The sequence below is a fragment of the Octopus sinensis genome, unplaced genomic scaffold (assembly GCF_006345805.1).
Source record: "Octopus sinensis unplaced genomic scaffold, ASM634580v1 Contig16201, whole genome shotgun sequence".
NCBI classification, from domain to species: Eukaryota; Metazoa; Mollusca; class Cephalopoda; order Octopoda; family Octopodidae; genus Octopus; species Octopus sinensis.
In genome coordinates this window covers 45,001-51,611 of record NW_021834215.1, presented here as the reverse complement: position 1 = coordinate 51,611, position 6,611 = coordinate 45,001, and the positions used below count along the sequence as shown (strand labels likewise).

The window sequence follows — 6,611 nt, the reverse complement described above, 5'->3', positions numbered from 1 at the left end:
CGACATACTGAAATAAGAAAGAGGCTGAATGAAAGGGAGATAATGGATGGATGGAAGCACTCCGTCGGTTACGACGACGAGGGTTCGGTTGATCCGAATCAACGGAACAGCCTGCTCGTGAAATTAAAGTGTTAAGTGGCTGAGCACCCACAGACACGTGTACCCTTAACGTAGTTTTGGGGATATTCAGCATGACACAGAGAGTGACAAGGCCGGCCCTTTGAAATACAGGTACAACAGAAACAGGAAGTAAGAGTGAGAGAGAAAGTTGTGGTGAAAGAGTACAGCAGGGATCTCCACCGTCCCCTGCCGGAGCCTCGTGGAGCTTTTAGGTGTTTTCGCTCAATAAACACTCACAACGCCCGGTCTGGGAATCGAAACCGCGATCCTACGAACGCGAGTCCGCTGCCCTAACCACTGGGCCATTGCGCATCCACTCAAGGGAGATAATAATGGTGACCCAACTGAACTAGGGTGTGCAAGCATGTATGTGTGTGTGAGAATGGTGTATGTGAGTGTGTGTGTGTGAATGGGGGTGAGTGCCTGCGTATTTTTGTGTGGGCGAGCAGAAAATTATGTGGCTGATATTTTCTTATTCCCATACATAATATTATGCATATAAAACGTATCCCACTCAACAATATTGTTCTGTGACCTAAAAACCTAAACAAAAACAGTATAAGAGATCTTTGAAAGTATTATTCAAAAAATACTCTTATATTCATGCCTCATTTACAAGAGAAAAGAGAAAAATAATTGAGGCAAATTTCAAATAACATATTGTTTTAGTACAGCTAAGTGTATACCTATGTATTCACCTGTCTGTCTATTTATCTATCTATCTAGCTAGTTAACCCTAATGTTTCACAGGTACTTAAATTGCCAGCCAACCCCAAAAGGATGAACGGCAAAGTCAGCCTCGGCGGAATTTGAACTCAGAATGTTGAGACAGACAAAATACTGCTAAGCACTTAGAGTGTGAACATAAAACACACTGGTGCCACATAAAACACACCGGTGCCACATTAAAAACACTGGTGCCACATGAAACACACTGCTGCTGGTGCCATGTCAAAAGCACTGAAAATGGTTCTACTCAAGCTCACACTTTTTGCTCATGTTCACACTCACCCCTGAAGCTCACACTCTTTGCTCATATTCACACTCACCACTCAAGCTCACACTCTTTGCTCATGTTCACACTCACCACCAAGCTCACACTCTTTGCTCATTTCACACTCACCACTAAGCTCACACTCTTTGCTCATGTTCACACTCACACTCAAGCTCACACTCTTTGCTTATGTTCACTCTCACCACTCCGCTCACACTCTTTTCTCATTTCACACTCACCACTCAAGCTCACACTCTTTGCTCATGTTCCACACTCATCACTCAAGCTCACACTCTTTGCTCATGTTCACACTCACCACTCAAGCTCACAATCTTTGCTCATGTTCACACTCACCACTCAAGCTCACACTTTTTGCTCATGTTCACACTCACCACTCAAGCTCACACTCTTTGCTCATGTTCACACTCACCACTCAAGCTCACACTCTTTGCTCATGTTCACACTCATCACTCAAGCTCACACTCTTTGCTCATGTTCACACTCACTACTCAAGCTCACACTCTTTGCTCATGTTCACACTCACCACTCAAGCTCACACTCTTTGCTCATGTTCACACTCATCACTCAAGCTCACACTCTTTGCTCATGTTCACACTCACCACTCAGCTCACACTCTTTGCTTATGTTCACTCTCACCACTCAAGCTCACACTCTTTGCTCATGTTCACATTCTCTCAAGCTCACACTCTTTGCTCATGTTCACACTTCTCTCAAGCTCACACTCTTTGCTCATGTTCACCACTCACCACTCAAGCTCACACTCTTTGCTCATGTTCACACTCACCACTCAAGCTCACACTCTTTGCTCATGTTCACACTCATCACTCAAGCTCACACTCTTTGCTCATGTTCCACTCACCACTCAAGCTCACACTCTTTGCTTATGTTCACTCTCACCACTCAAGCTCACACTCTTTGCTCATGTTCACACTTCTCTCAAGCTCACTCTCTTTGCTCATGTTCACACACTCACCACTCAAGCTCACACTTTTTGCTCATGTTCACACTCACCACTCAAGCTCACACTTTTTGCTCATGTTCACACTCACTACTCAAGCTCACACTCTTTGCTCATGTTCACACTCACCACTCAAGCTCACACTCTTTGCTCATGTTCACACTCATCACTCAAGCTCACACTCTTTGCTCATGTTCACACTCACCACTCAAGCTCACACTCTTTGCTTATGTTCACTCTCACCACTCAAGCTCACACTCTTTGCTCATGTTCACACTTCTCTCAAGCTCACACTCTTTGCTCATGTTCACACTTCTCTCAAGCTCACACTCTTTGCTCATGTTCACACTCACCACTCAAGCTCACACTCTTTGCTCATGTTCACACTCACCACTCAAGCTCACACTCTTTGCTCATGTTCACACTCATCACTCAAGCTCACACTCTTTGCTCATGTTCACACTCACCACTCAAGCTCACACTCTTTGCTTATGTTCACTCTCACCACTCAAGCTCACACTCTTTGCTCATGTTCACACTTCTCTCAAGCTCACACTCTTTGCTCATGTTCACACTTCACTCAAGCTCACACTCTTTGCTCATGTTCACACTTCACTCAAGCTCACACTCTTTGCTCATGTTCACACTTCACTCAAGCTCACACTCTTTGCTCATGTTCACACTTCTCTCAAGCTCACACTCTTTGCTCATGTTCACACTTCACTCAAGCTCACACTCTTTGCTCATGTTCACACTCACCACTCAAGCTCACACTCTTTGCTCATGTTCACACTCATCACTCAAGCTCACACTCTTTGCTCATGTTCACACTCACCACTCAAGCTCACACTCTTTGCTTATGTTCACTCTCACCACTCAAGCTCACACTCTTTGCTCATGTTCACACTTCTCTCAAGCTCACACTCTTTGCTCATGTTCACACTTCACTCAAGCTCACACTCTTTGCTCATGTTCACACTCACCACTCAAGCTCACACTCTTTGCTCATGTTCACACTCACCACTCAAGCTCACACTCTTTGCCCATGTTCACGCTCACCACTCAAGCTCACTCTCTTTGCTAATGTTCACACACTCACCACTCAAGCTCACACTCTTTGCTCATGTTCACACTCACCACTCAAGCTCACACTCTTTGCTCATGTTCACACTCACCACTCAAGCTCACACTCTTTGCTCATGTTCACACTCACTACTCAAGCTCACACTTTTTGCTCATGTTCACACTCACCACTCAAGCTCACACTCTTTGCTCATATTCACACTCACCACTCAAGCTCACACTCTTTGCTCATGTTCACACTCACCACTCAAGGTCACACTCTTTGCTCATGTTCGCATTCACCAATCAAGCTCACACTCTTTGCTCATGTTCACACTCACCACTCAAGCTCACATTCTTTGCTCATGTTCACACTCACCACTAAAGCTCACAATCTTTGCTCATGTTCACACTCACCACTCAAGCTCACACTCTTTGCCCATGTTCACGCTCACCACTCAAGCTCACTCTCTTTGCTCATGTTCACACACTCACCACTCAAGCTCACACTCTTTGCTCATGTTCACACTCACCACTCAAGCTCACAATCTTTGCTCATGTTCACACTCACCACTCAAGCTCACAATCTTTGCTCATGTTCACACTCACCACTCAAGCTCACACTCTTTGCTCATATTCACACTCACCACTCAAGCTCACACTCTTTTCTCATGTTCACACTCACCACTCAAGCTCACACTCTTTGCTCATGTTCACACTCACCACTCAAGCTCACACTCTTTGCTCATATTCACACTCACCACTAAAGCTCACACTCTTTGCTCATGTTCACACTCACCACTCAAGCTCACACTCTTTGCTCATGTTCACACTCACCACTCAAGTTTACACTTTCACTCACACCTTCCACCATAACTCACCTATTTTCACACTCTCCACTCTCTGTTACAGCCTCTAATCGATGGGACATCTGTGTGGGACAACACCATACTTGCCGTATCCTCTGTGGTCAACAGCTATTGCCAAGACAACCCTCGATGCGCTGACGACAACGCTGTGAAAGAAATCATTTCTGTTATTGAGAAAATAATAGGGGACTGCAAATGGAAGGAGGAAAAACCACAGCAGGTATGTCTACACATGTACAATAATCTTAATTTTAACAAGCTCACTGGCTACTCATGACAACCGTGCCTGTTCTGGCATTGTTATTCTGTACTAGCAGTATCGCCCAGTGTTGCTCGGGTTTGTAAGGGAAATAACTATAAAGCATTTTTAGAGAGTTATAGCCAAAAAATAGCAAAAAAATGCATTAAAAATGGAAACAATATGATGGTAAATTTTTTTTTAAATCGTTGACTCATCGTAGACATTTTTAGAGAGTTACTTCCCTTATATAATAGCGAAAAATGCATTAAAATTGGATAAAAACAATGGTAAATTTTTTTTTAAATCGTTGATTCATCGTAGACATTTTTAGAGAGTTACTTCCCTTTAAAAAAATATGCATTAAAATGGAAAAAATGATGGTAAATTATTTTTTAAATCGTAGACTCATCGTAGACGCACGCTAATACCCAGAAGGGCTTGATATGAATCACGACTATAAGATACCCGGTTTTGGTTAAACTGCACCGCAAAATGTGGGAGTAGTTAGGAATCTAAATCGTAGGAGACAGACACACAACCTTACTTTTATATATAAAGATATCTCTAGTAGGGATAGATTGCTGCTATCTCTATTGGTTGAGTGTCCATCACTAATGAGACCAAGGAAGGTCGAAAATACAGGATCTGGTGGTCTCAGTACTGGAGATAGCAGGTATTTATCTCCCCACTAGCAATATAAACAAGAGTGTATTTTATACCAAAAGCCAATATGAGAGGTTCTCTCATTATATCTACCACAGTATTAAATAATAATAATAATAAAACATTGTGTACAGTGCTCAGGTGCACTACAACTCATGAAAAGTGTATATATAATCAGGTGTAGTTTCGGCGGATTTTGGAAAGCATGAGGGCCTTAAAGGATGCAGTGTCATGGCAGTCAACAACTGACGCAGGCAGTTTGTTCCATGCTTCAGCGCTCTGAGCGTGAAAAAATGTTTCCGAAAGTCATGGGAGCTGTGTAGTTTTCTGACTTTGTAGGCATGTCCACGTGTGTTGGACACATGGAGAACAAAAAGGTGTTCAGTGTTGTTGTTGGTATTGATTGTTCTAAAAGAATATCCACATTTAAGTAAGGATAGATATTACCTCTTGATATTTAATACTAGCTCTGTTGCTAATATATATTTTTTAACTAGTTCATTGTCTAATCACAACACCAGCACCAGTTCTGGCGCTGTTATTCAATACAGTGCTGGTAAGAGGATAAATCACTGCTATCTTTATTGGTTGAGTGTCAATCATAGATGAGACCAAGAAAGGTTGAAATAACGGGATCTGGTAGTCTCAGCACTGGAGGTAGCAGGGATTTATCTCCCTGCTAGTGATACAAATAAGAGTGCATTTTGCACCAAAAAGCCAATATGAGAGTTTCTCTCATGGTAACTCCTACAGGATTTACGTTATTTACATTTGACAACACATTTCAGCTGATATACCCTCCAGCCTTCATCAGGTGTCTTGGGGAAATTTTAAACCTGGGTTCTCATTCCTAAGGTATTTTTCGATATTATTATTATTGTTGAGTGAGAGAGCAGTGCATGCCATCAAAGTGACACTGGGGTAAAATATACGAAGCCCAATATACCCATCATGACTACCCGTCTGATAAAGGTACACCAGGCACATGCATCACAACCATATGTGCGCGACATGGTGATCTCATATCAAGATAAACAGCACATGACCTGCAGGTGGGGCCCAGTTAGAATTTTCTTCAGGTTGAGTAGCCCATCCTGCTCAAAAGGTCCCTGAATAAGGGTTGTTTAAGGATGTTGAAAGAACCACCCATGTTTCCAGAGGTGAACTATTCAAACCCCAAAGAATCCCTCTCAACACATGGCTATGATGCTCCCCCACTACTTCTGCTCGTGATCAGAGATGCACATATCATCAGCCACTAAGGGACATGCTCAACTGGTTAAAGTCAAACAACTGACAAGCAAATCTGTGGTATTGAGCAGAATATTTGCTGTAGCCCATCTTTTATACCAAGACAAAACAATGTACATGATAACACTTCCAATCAGTTAAGATTAGAAGCCATGAGAGCCACTGCCTGGTACTGCATCAGGGCATTTGTTATTATTATTATTATTATTATTATTATTATTATTATTATTATTATTATTATATTACTGTTATTATTATTATTATTATTATTATTATTATTAGACTTTCTCTCATGGTAACTCCTTCAGTATTGTTTGTTCTAACAGAACATCCCTGCTTAAGTGAGGATAAACATTACTTCACAATATTAATACTGCCTTTGTCGCTAATATATATTTTTTAAACAAACTCATTGAGAAATCACGGTATTAG

The 6,611-nt window shown here is 42.1% G+C and overlaps 1 protein-coding gene across 1 annotated transcript in view; it reads left to right on the top strand.

Moving 5' to 3' along the window:
- Positions 1-4,037: 4,037 nt before the first annotated feature.
- Positions 4,038-6,611, top strand: part of LOC115230720 — a gene marked incomplete at its 3' end in the record, with an annotated part of 45,227 nt that continues 42,653 nt past the window's right edge. Inside the window, exon 1 of the mRNA XM_029800857.2 lies at positions 4,038-4,244. The remainder of the gene's footprint in view (positions 4,245-6,611) is intronic.